This window comes from Rattus norvegicus, chromosome 3 (assembly GCF_021556685.1).
Source record: "Rattus norvegicus strain SHRSP/BbbUtx chromosome 3, alternate assembly SHRSP_T2T, whole genome shotgun sequence".
NCBI classification, from domain to species: domain Eukaryota; kingdom Metazoa; phylum Chordata; class Mammalia; order Rodentia; family Muridae; genus Rattus; species Rattus norvegicus.
Window position 1 is genome coordinate 47,733,669 of NC_141536.1, and position 13,159 is coordinate 47,746,827.

Sequence of the window (13,159 nt, forward strand, 5' to 3'; positions counted from 1 at the left end):
GCACACTAGCTGAAGTAGGTTGTGGACACCCAGCAATTGTGTCAATAAGGCAGGTTGAAATTGAACAATTGTGTGTGTCTGTGTTTTTCATCCATGGATCCAATATTCTCTGGGTGAGAGCTGGTAGTGCAGTCTGATCCTGAAGCTTAGGTGGAGTAGCTAAAGGTACACATAACAGAGGACACCAGGAGAACACAGCCCTTTGAATCAAGTAGGCAAGGCACATATGAGCTTACAGAGACCGAAGCAGCACAAACAGGACCCACATTGGTCTACCCCAGGTCCTCTGAGTGTATATTATACCTGTCATCTTAGTATTATTATGAGTCTTCTGATTGTGACAACCAGTGGGTCTCTGACTTTTTTCGCTCATTCTTGGAAATCTTTTCATCCTATTGGGCTGCTGTGTCTAACTGTGATACAATAGTTTTTGCTTAGTTGTAGTATCTTTTATTTTGTCATGTTTGGCTCTTCAAACTTGTTCCTTTCCAATGTGCGATAGAAAGGGAGTGGAAGTAGGAAGGAGAGAGGAAGAGTAAAGAAAAGCTATAATCGGGATATATTGTATGAGAAAAAAATATTTTCAATAAAAAAGAATGTTTATTTGAATTATCAGTGCTTATCTAATTTTCAGATTTTTTAAAAAATACATGGTTCTTTATTGTTCGATATCTTTAGAGAAGTAAACATTATGTATTTCTAATGTTGAACTTTAAGTTATAAAAGTCATTTTTGAAATTTTATTCAGTGTGTGTGTGTGTTGAAAATTAATTATTATTTGCCTGATATTAATTGTCATCTCAAAGGGTTATGGCTGAATAAGCTCGCCCTTTCTAGTTCTTTAGGAACTGACTGGGTGGTTCAACTCAGCTCTTCTGGTTCAAAATTCTTTCTTCTCAAAGTAGACTGACTCAAACTTGGCTTCTGATTGAATTGTTCCACTTGGCTCCAAACTAACTCTGGCAATCTGATTTGATCTTCTGGTTCCTTCTCGTTCTCCAGCTCATTCTGTCTTCACCTGTGTCTAGTTCATTCTCTCTGAAACCTGTCTGCAAAATTGTCCCAGTAAACCTTCTACACGAACTGAACATAACTGCTTCCTGCACTGACTGACTGAACTGAACTCAACTGACTGAACAGGACTCCACTCATTGGACTGCCATCCAATTAGACGTCACTTTCAAACATCGCTGCTTCCTTCTATAAAGTAACTCTGTGTCCATTGTCTGGATTAAAGGTATGTACTAAAGGCGTGTCTGTATTCAAGCCATCATGCTGCAGTACAGGAGCGCGTCTTCATTCTGCCTGGATCATATAGATCACAGGTCTCTGGGTGTGATCTCTTTCCAGAGCAGCCATATTTCTAGATAAAAATTCCTCGTGTGTGTGTGTGTATGTGTGTGTGTGTGTGTGTCTGTGTGTGTGTGTGTGTGTGTGTGAGAGAGAGAGAGAGAGAGAGAGAGACAGAGACAGAGACAGAGACAGAGACAGAGACAGAGTACAAGTGTAAATGTCTTTCTGGAGTATGTTTTGGTCTTTCTATTTTCTTAATGCAGATCTTCTTTTGTTTTAGTCAATCCACTGTATAGTCCAGGTAAGCTGACCCACAAATTTCCTGTCAAGGTTCCTATCACTGACTCCTATTGCACCTATGGAGTGTTGGGATTTAATGTGTGTGTCACCACATTCAACTTTTTACATTAATTTTAGGAGTTGCATATTGAGGAAACTCCCCAGCCTCTATGATTCATGTAACACTTATTTTTCTAATTCTAATTGTCTGATATTAATATAGCAATCCCATTTTTGTTTTGATTATTTTTGGTCAAACCATTTCTCTCCTATATATGTCTTTCAACATTTCTATATCTTTGAATCTAAAGTAAATCTTTTAGGCTTGTGCTATAACTCAGTTATATGATATGTTTGAGGCTCCAAGTTTAATACTCATCACCATAAAACTATAAATATGTAGATAACTGAAATAAAAAGCAGCGTGTAGGGTGATGTTAGCTTTAATTGTGAACTTGAGAGAAAGTACAATTATCTGGGAGAAAGAATCTCAGTGGGGGACTCTACATACATAGCATGTCTGTAGGGAATATTTTGATTGCCTTTATTGATGTGGGAAGACTCACCTGGATGTGGTTGTCACATTCTGGAAGCAACCAAACAAAAGGACAGACACAGCCAACTCATTTGCTGATGTTAGAATCAGCTTCTTCTACCTTCCAACATTGAATGAAGGCTAAGTAAGGTTCTTCAGAAACACTGCAGGCATCTGGCACCAGACTGACAATGGTGAAACACTTAGCAAATACTCAGCTCTCATAGTCTCCACTATGACACAGACATTGCTGGAGAACTCCAACCATATTATGTAAGCAATCTTATAAATGCTCTTTTATAAAATATCCATTCTATTGATCTGTTTCCCTATGAAAATCTCTGACTAATACATATGGGGGCTACTAATAGAGCACAAATAGTCAATTCTTGTAATACTATTTCATCTGCTTTGGATCAGAGAATGTTTAGTCAATTCTCACTGGGTGGAATTACTGATACCACTTGAATTCTATTTATGACTTGGCCTTTTCATACTTCTGTATGCTGTAACTTTTTAATTTTCTCTTACCTTAACTGCCTTCTTTTTGCCCAAAATTATGGTGTTAAAATTACATTCCTCCATTTAAAATTTTAATCTAACTAGCACAAACCTCTGTGTATTTATGGAGTATGTATAATTTTTAGTAGTGGAATTGAACATAAAACACAAAATGGTAGACATTTGTGATATAAAGTGTGATGGATTTCCTTTGGTACATGTAAAATCTAATGTTTGAATCAGGTTGAAAAACACTCCACTTAATCAGATATCTATTATATCTCTGCATTGATAATGATTTGTTAAGTGTGAATGATATTTTCTTAGTTGTTCCAGTTATTAAAACATGTATCTTAACTTATCAAAGTCTATACTATTATTATACGTAAAGTGTTAATATGAATTAAGTTCAGTAAAAAACAACAGTTTTTCCCAATATAAGCCCATTTCCTCCTACTTTGTGACATATGCTCCATCTAGGTACGCTATAAACCTCAAATGCACTATAGGACACATTGCTTTCTATGGTTATATAATTTATAAATTTTTAAGGAGGAGAGAAAATACACATTGACATCATCTTTTATATCTTTCATATATTTCAATTTTCTTCACTTCTTTCTGTGGATTCATCATTCTTTTCAGCCTCACTGACGTTCAATTCATTCAACATCATTCAGCTCAATGACGTTCTGCATTTTTTTCCAGTCCTATAGCAATAAATATTTTCTGTTTGTCATATGCCACCACTTACCCTCCAGATTTATCTGAAGGAAAAAGGTAGCCTTTCACCTTATTTCTGCTTTCTGGCTAGTTTTAAGGAGGTTCTTGGTGGACATTACTTTCCTTCTTTGACTATAATGTGTCCACTCTTGACTGTTGGGAATACACCAACGTTGGATGCGCCATTGTTTGGCATCAACTGTTGGAAAGATTTTAATGATTACCCGTCAGACATTCTCCCTCTTCTTTTATCCCACTGAGATCTCTGTGTGTCTCTCATTGTACATACGTTTGTCTACATCAAATTTCAACGGGTCTTTGATATACTCTTCATTTTCTTCAGTTATTTTCTCATTTTTCCTTCAGAGTTGACTTTTGTCCAATGACATACGTTCTTTGATTCTTCTCCTGCCATCCCAGGTCATTGATTCCATTGTCGTGTGTTCCAGCTGTACAGCTCTTGATCATTTCCTTTAGTGGTCTCTTTATTATTTTTTATTCTTCAATCTTTTTCTACAGTCCAGTCTTTATCCCCCTTCCAGTCTGCCCTCTGACTGTTCCATATCCTATAATGCCTCTCCCCAACCCCACCCCTGCAGTCTCGAAGAAGATGTCACCACCCCTGCCATATCCCACACCATCAGACCTCCCCATTCCCCGGGGCCTCAAGTCTCTCGAGGGTTAGATGTATCTTCTCTCACTGTGTCACCCTGCAGTCCTCTGCTGTATACGTGTTGACGGCCTCATATCAGCTGGTGTATGCTGCCTGGTTGGTGGCTCAGTGTCCGAGCAATTTCAGGGGTCCAAGTGAGTTGAGACTGTTGCTCTTCCTATAAGGTCACCCTCCTCCACAGTAGTGTCTTCTTTATTACTTTTGAGAATGAAATTCAGAGTCATCCATAAATCGAAATAAGCTTCAGTTCTTCAACACCCTTAACTTTTGTGGAATTATTCAAGTTTGCCTTAAAATGTCTCTTTATAAATCAACGATCTGAAGGAAAATATTTTAAAAATAAAATAAAAAAATGTTTTCCCTACATCCCAACACTGGCTAATGCACATAATTGTTCACAGCTCCTCTGCCTGTTTACTTAACTTTTGATTGTGGAAAATATATTATTTTGTATCACATATTGTACCAACTCTACCATTTTTCCATGAGTACTTTTTTCTCTGTATTATTTTTTCTCATTTTTGGCATTGCTTTGCTAGCTTTTGTACAGGGTCTGCTTCTCCTATGATTAACTTCTAGCCTACCGACCAGTGAGTTAAAGTCATCTATGTTGTACCCAAAGATTATGGGTTCTTGATGCCCAAAGTCAAGAAAGGTCCCACCCTGCAAGTGGGCTGTAGAAAGAGGAAAGACAGTTTTCAAGCTGAGGAACTCAGTCTTTGACTTATATTGCCAATTTATAGTTGTGCCTTCCTTAGTGTTCTTTCTTGGTTTAATACTGCTCCTCATCATCCAAAACTTACAACACAGTAGTTCTAATGTTTTTATTTTTTCTTCCTTGGACCTGAAACCTCTCATGTTATGCTCAATTTCAGGTCACTCTGACACTGACCACTTCATCACCAGCCATTAGCTGATATTTCTGATTCTTTGGATACCGGTTATCTCCCCAATGGTTGTTAATGCCTAGATTGGCTTGTGCTACGAACAACTGACTTTGCAAATAAGGTCTAATAGAGAGAGAAAGTTTCAGAGAAGAATGTATCTGATCTACATGGCAATTTTGTATGAAGTATAGCACTTCGTCCTCTTATCACCCAGTAATTGTTTTTGCATTAAAATTAAGTAAAATTACAATAATTTCTATTTTATAGCACCTTCTTATTGTATGAAGTATTAGTTTTTAAATATTCAGAATATTTTATAATTTTTATACTCATTTTATGTAGTAGCCATTAATCAGATAAAATTAGTTAAGAATAATGTAAAAACATTATGTTTTTATACAATCAAAAATTGTGTCAGCAGTTTTAAGTTATAAAATTAAACTGTAAGTAAGGACCCCTCTCTTTATTAGAGATGGGCATGTCGTTAGTAATGAGCCACCATGACTGCTGTGCTCTCTCACAGATAACCATAAACTAATGATTCTTTCTTAGTATAATATGCATATTAATTAGTTCCTACAGCACTTGAGAGACTTCTGGACTATTCCCACCAGCAAGGTCAGGAAATGCATCCACCTTAGTTAGCAGCAAATTTAAAAATCTTGAAGCAAGTTAGGGTCACAGAGAAGAGTGAATGCCCCAAGGGAAGGGCAAAACCGGAGCTCAGAACTTTTCACATCCCTGAAATGATACCATGTGACCTAATCAATGGACTTCATTTGTAAGCAGTCTAATCCCCAATACCCACAATTAGAAGAGACAGTCCTGTTCAGTTAAGACGTGGTCAGGGTGCTTTCAGATTTACTATTGAAAATATATGTGTTCCACATTAAGATTCAAGTATTCAAATGCAGTATGTCAGGAGGATTTGGATTTAACGACTGGTGCTGAGCTATGTATAACAATAATATAGACAAGTTTACCCACTAGAATGTTAAACTAGGCTTATGATGTGTGCAAAGGTAAGAATGCCAAACATTCAGCTTTTACATTTTAGAGGCTACAGATTTCTTGAATACAGAAAACTCAGTGAGCCAATAAATAAATCCTTTTTTATCTCTTTATTGCATAAAAACTGACAGGATATTGTCAAAGCTAGAGCCACTCTTATTGCCTTGCCTTTTTCTCTAACTATTACGAAATAAACTATCTTGCCTTAAGTGGTTTTCTACCAGGTAGTCGGGCACATCACTAAGTAACTAAGAGAGAGGAGTAACTAATTTTTCTCAGTGAATTTATTGCCAGACATTGCACTAATCTATTCTTGCCGGTATTTGATTCGGTAAAACTCACAACTTGTGAACACGTGGCCATCTTCTACATACTGACAACAAACATTTCAGGTTTACAAAGACTTGCTTTTTCAAGATCATACAGCCTAGAATTCCCGGAGACAAGATTTTTACCTGTTTTCTAAAGCCATCATAAAGCCATTTCTAACACATGAAAACATATAAAATGTGGAACCTAAATAAATTACCACTTGAAATATTTCCCCTGTAAATTATATAGTCGCACATCACAATAAGCTTCATTGTCTAAAATGTTTAAATGTCTAGGAGCTATTCCAGTCATTCAGTTTGAAAGGTTGAATACAGTTGTTTCCAAAGGTGATAGGAAACAAAGAAGAGAAGCAGAATGATTAGGCTAATATGCAAGGACAGCAACAACAGATTTGTCTATTTCTGCATCCGTAGATGCTCATACTAATGCCCTTTGTTAAATTTTGGATTCTACAAAATTGACTAGAAGAGTAAAACCTTTCTAAACGTTCCCCTGACATAAAAATACACACACCATATAACCCTAAAATCAATACTTTCAGAGTACCAAGAGAAATAATTTGCGCATTATAGTTTTACTTAATTTTTTGAGTCAGCCTAATTACGTCTGACATTAAAAAGAGGCAAATATCACCTAAGAATCATATTTTGACCTTTAAATTTGGATTGTACTGTTTGAAGGTTCACTGTATCCATTTGCCTTTGTTGTCATGGTCATCTCTGACTCGAATGCCATCTTAGAAAATAGCCCAGTGCACAGAGGTATTTACTGGGTCAAAACTATCTCTTACCATGTTATACTCTGTTAAATTCATACACTCGCAAAATACTGGTTGTGTTAATTAGCTGCACAAATACGTGATAGGCCTAATGCTGTGTGTATTTTAGGTGGGACTATGAAAAATATTTATTTATGCTCCAAAAGAAATTTAAGTCTTTTTTCTTTAAAAAGCCAGGCCAAATAGCAAAGACTGGCCTCCTGTTTGTGCTCCACAGTATAACATCTCTTGATTACTCTGACAGAGTTCCAGTCACAGGTTGTGAGTCAGAAAGAGGGTTTTCAATGTCCGGCAGCTAAATGTGTCAGCCATGACATTTCTGAAAGTTCTATTTTTATATACAGAGAGAAGGAAAAACCACTTCTTTGTATCTGTCCTTTGCAAAATTCTCAGTTTAACGCCAGCTTTAGATACACACAATGGTGAATGCATTCTTAGTTAACATGACAACAACTGACATTTTTTTAAAACTGGAATGATGTATGTGATGAAAAAAAATAATGGACGCAAGTTTTCCCCTCTGTGTTCCTAGTTCTTTTCAGTTTTAAAGCCCGTTAAAATATAGTTGAAATAATTCAAGCTGCAGTTTACATCTCACTGCTCTCCTAATCCCCTTTCTCCACTATTATATGGCTTATCTGAAAATGTTGAAATGTAACTTGCTTGAGTTAAAATATTATGTGAATCAAGAGGCAGTACTGTTTGGAAGCTCCTTTTAATTGGTCTACGGGGAGATTCTCTGTATATATTAAAATGATCGTGTGTCTGAATTATAACGAACTTACCTTTATTTTGTGTTCAAATATGTATTCGGGACAAAACATTTTAATATTTCTTGGGCTGGGTTTTATTGCTAAAATCATTGGTTTGGCAATCCTGGCATGAATGGAAATTTCTGATTGGCTGTCATATCAATGTCAGCGAAGCCCAGGAAGTGCATGGCTCTGGCTGTTTTCCTTATTTTTATTTATAAATTCTGTTTCATAACAGCAATAAGATGCTCCAGGCCTTGCAGTTCTGGGGGATTATTGCACTTGTCAGGTGGTAAAAATCCCTGCCCCTCTGCCTCCTGTTTCCAAACACCACTAGAGGCATCTAATCACCGAGAAATGCTATTCCTGGAATCTCTTAATGCTTTATTATGACATATCTAACTCTTAAAATTAATCATTGATTTTGAAGGCTGGAGTTACCATAAGACAATCCAACTAGTAGGTAAAGAAATGGAAGAATATCAAAGTGTGCTAGAAATGGCACAGCCATGGCTATCTGACTGTGAGTCCCAGGGGATTCAATATCTAAAATTAAATATATGTCACACTAACATTGACAAGCTTCTCTGTTGAGGATCAAAATACAGGCAAGTTCATATACATGTTTTCACCCAAATCTCTAAAGTTTGCTCCCTAACTTACAAATAAACATTAACTTGCTCATGTAAGAAAACATGCATAATATAGTTTGAAGATGTTAATACATGCATTCATGCAGTGTTAGAAAAAATATATTGTGCTTATGCTGAAATAAATAATATTTTCACTTATAAAAACATCCTATGTGATGAAATTTGCATGAAAACTATGGGAAAAGCCCTAAAATTATTGAAAGGGTGCTCTTTATTAAGTATATATAGACTTTTATTCTTATGAATGATTTACTTGGTTTTTTAAGGTGAATAAAATATAGATCTGGACCTGTTATATAGCAGGAGAGAGAGACTGAAGCTTGCAGATTTAATTTCTATTTCTGAATAATTACTCAGAAGTACGTTTCTATTTCTTTATCTTTAGTATTGTTCCGAGGCACAATGTAAACTGAAGGAGGCCAAATTATCTTTTCAGGCAAAGAGTATCAAAGTTTTTCTTGGAAAACTGCCAGTTTTAGGTAGGGGGTGTTTATGGCTTAGGGAGTTGCTGTAGCAATAGAAAAAAGATTAATAATTTGCACATGTGTGATCCATGGAAGGCAGGATACAGCTGTAAAGAATTAACCCCTCTTGAGAGATGTACGAACATAGAGCAGCTGAGAGGAGACCTGTTGGGAAAGGGGGAAACTATTCGGAGTACAGATGTCCTCACAGAGAAATGCAGAAAGTACACTGGGGATCTGACAGCTTTTGTCTTCACTTATAAATGAGCAGATAACTTACGAAGTCTTGAGACAAAAGGAGCCAGTTGTGACCAATTAAAATGTATCGCAGAAATGTTAAGTAAGCACTCTGATGAGGTGTTTAATGAAATTAGTACTACTGCACTCTGCGGCTGGGTTCACATCCAGTTAGTGTGAAGGAAAAAAGACATCCTTGAGGAGATGTTCTATACCTCTATTGTCTGGAAAAGTCACCTTATTGACTAGTAGAAGTTCACGTTTTTCAGAATCCGCAGACTGCAATTACGAAACAAAATAGTAAAGAGGCCAATGCATTCTGTCAATAGTAAACAAGAAATTGTCAAGAGTTTTATTTTAACTGAAATCAGAAAGGGCAGTTTTTCTCCTTACAATGAAAGGAACTCAATAGCCTTTCAAGGGACTTAAAACATGGGTTTTAAACATGCAGATGTTGCCAAAAACATATTGCAAAATCTTCTTGAAGTAAATCTTTTTTTGTCATTCCAGTTTCCACTGAACATGAGGCAGAGATGGAAATTGCCCATGTAACACGCATTTTCCAGGCCGGAGTATTCCACAGACTAACAGGTCATGGTCCTTAACACTTGAACTCGGGTCTTCTGAGGTTATTCAAGAGTCTTTCAAAGGCTGTGGGTCACACTTATCTTCATAAGAATACTGAGGCATTTTTGTTTTCATAAGTTTCATTCTCTCTGAGTGCTTGGCGGACTTTTTAGAGCAAATCTGACACAGGATGACATCAATTGGTGATGAGTAACATGTGTGCTTGGGAGCTATATTTGTCAGGAATTTTAGTTAACTTTTGAAGTCATCAGTAATTAGGATACATAGCCTATAAATATATCTATATATAAAGATTCAAGTTTTATCTATTATAATATATAATATAGGATATAGGATGATTCTGATTCTGACATAGGATATACATACACATATAATACATATATATGTACATATACACATACATACATACACAAACACACACACACACACACACATATATATATATATATATATATATATATATATTTATATATAAATCCAAGTTTAAAAGTTCTAAAATATCTCAATTTGACCCAACTCCAGTTACCATGCTTATTTTGATGTTTTAAGGCATTTGGCATGGTGATAAACATATTGCAGTTGCTAACACTATGGTTAGAGAATACCTATTATGTTCTATTACATTGCAAGCTCTGTCATAAGCAGCAGAACCTATAAAATCAACAAAGTATATTTCTTCCTGATGGCAAATCTACCTTTTCCCTTCTTGAGGTACAGCCATTCTTTTGAGACTCTCTCTCTCTCTCTCTCTCTCTCTCTCTCTCTCTCTCTCTCTCTCTCTCCTTAAAACTATATTAAAAGTTGGCCCTTTTTTGTTTGGTTTGGTTTTTTGTTTGTTATTTTTGTTGTATGCTTTTTATTTATTACATTTATTTACCCTTTTCCGGTTTCCCATCCATAAAGTCCTTATCCCATCCCTCCTCCTCCTTCTTCTATGAGGATGTTTCTACACCCATCCATCCACCCATTCCCTCATCCCCACCCTGACATTTCCCTACACTGGGGGGTCAAGCCTTGGCAGGACAAGGGCTTCTCCTCTCGTTGGTGTCCAATAAGGTCATCCTCTGCTATATATGCAGTTGAAGCCATGGGTCTGTCCATGTGTACTCTTTGGATGATGGCTTAGTCCCTGGGAGCTCTGGTTGGTTGGTATTGTTGTTCTTATGGGGTTGCAAACCCCTTGAGCTCCTTCAACCCTTTCTCTAACTAACTCCAATGGGGACCCCGTTCTCAGTTCAATGGTTGGCTGCTAACATTTGCCTCTGTATCTGTTATGCTCTGGCAGAGCCCCTCAGGAGAGAGTTATATCAGACTCCTGTCAACATGAACTTCTTGGCATCAGAAATATTGTCTTGGTTTGGTGGCTGTATGTATATGGACTGGATCCCCAGGTGGGGCAGTCTCTGCTCCAAACTTTATTTCCATATCTCCTCCTGTGAATGTTTTTGTTCCCTCTTCTAAGAAGAACTAAAGCATCTGCACTTTGGTAATCCTACTTCTTGAGCTTCATGTGGTCTATGGATTGTATCTTGGGTAATCCCAGCTTTTAGGCTAATATTCATTCAACTTTGCTTCAAAAACAAGCAAACAAATAAGTAAAAAATAATGGTGTCAATAACAAAAGAAATGATTAGCAACAGGGCTACCATCAAGAATGGTACACAGACACATCCAGCATCCCCTTGAGAGTGTCCTCCATTCCCCCACAAGAAATTAACAAAACTATCACTACCAGGATTTTCATACATACTCAGTGTGTTTGTGTATTCTTTACATTTTCCTGATTTGTTTTTTTCAAGAAGGAAACCATCACTATAAATATATGAAACTGACAAATGACTAGGAGTAAGGGAACACAGATTTATTAGAGTTGCAGCACTGGAGTCATACATTCCATGGAACTTGAAGATGTAGTGAAATGGCTGAAGATGAAATATACTTTTAATAGGCTAGGGAACTGTAGAGTAGTGCTGCAGACACTATTAGAGGGTAGTATATAATTTTTAAGAAAAAGAAGGATGTCTACAGAAATAATCATTTGGGGGAGTTTTCTGATTTTCAGCCCCTCTGGCTATGATCTATGCTTAATTGTTTTTCTGAAATAAAATTTCAGTAAGAAGGTTGAAGGTAATTGTATTTCTATTTGGTGGACCAAGGTAATGAAACACAGGGAGAAAGGCCTTCCTTTGTTTGGTGCTCCCCAAAGGTTTCCAGTTTAATTTTGTCCAGAATGACAACATTTTTGAGCTGCAACAGATTCAGTGGCAATCCTATAATAATCCTATGAACTTCGTGAAGAAAAGAGAAACTGATTAACTATGTGTTAATAAAATGTGCAAGCTTTGAGATGTTGAATAAAATGTCTGTGGTTACACACTAGTAAACTGTGCCCAGAACATGACCCCAGTTTCCTGTGGCTTCAAGACCACAAGTTTTCCTCTATGGCTATGGTTCCAAACTGTGAGTAGCAGTTCCTTGGGGTGACATATCAGAAAACCTGCATATCAGTTATTTCCATTGCAATTCATATCAGTAGCAAAAATAACCCCTATGAAGTAACAATGAAATAACTTTGTTGTTGGGCGTCACCACAGCTTGAGGAATTGTATTATAGGGTCACAGCATTGGGAAGGTTGAGAAACACTGCTCTCTGACATGCTGGACTTAGTGGTTATTTTAAAACGTTGTTTTATCATTATTATATATTTTGCTCCAGAAGTAGAGAGAAAGGTATCAACTGCTTTAGTCATTTTGAATTTTCCTCAAGAAATTTCTTCTGTAATCCCAATTTGATGAATAATTTAAAGAAAACAGTCTCCAGGACAACTTCTGCTAGCATTGCCCTTCATCAGTTATGCTGACTAATAAAGAAAACAGAGATGGGATGATCATCCAGAAATGTATGCCTGTGATGGCAATGATTCTTCCTTTCCTCTTTTCACAAACCCAACCTACCATTGTTTTAGTGGACATAGTTGAAAAAGGAGCAGTAACAATTTAACTTCTTATTTTATGTAAATTTTTATCCGGGCTCTTTAAAAATAACTAACAGCTTTTCACTTCCTCATTCAGACAGATATATACTGATGTAGACTCATAAATCAAGACAGTGGCCAATAGATAACAGTTTTCAAGGCTGGTTTGTGGTATGTTTGAGTTAACAGAGACAGCACATTTCATCTACAGGAAGGTGTTAATAGTGCTCTTTTCCATTCCCCAAATTCTTCTTACCTCAACCCCCAACATTAAAGCCTCGGTTTTTATCTTCAACCCCGTAGCATGTGCTTTGTAGAGCAACATGCATTTCGTGATGTATTTCTGTCTCCTAATGAGCTAGAATCTGCCACCTTCTCGGAGTTACATGATCCAAATATCCCACCCCACCCCAAGTAAGACCTGACTATGATTATTATTTTTAGACTTCACTGAAACATAAGCAGCAGCTCCATTCT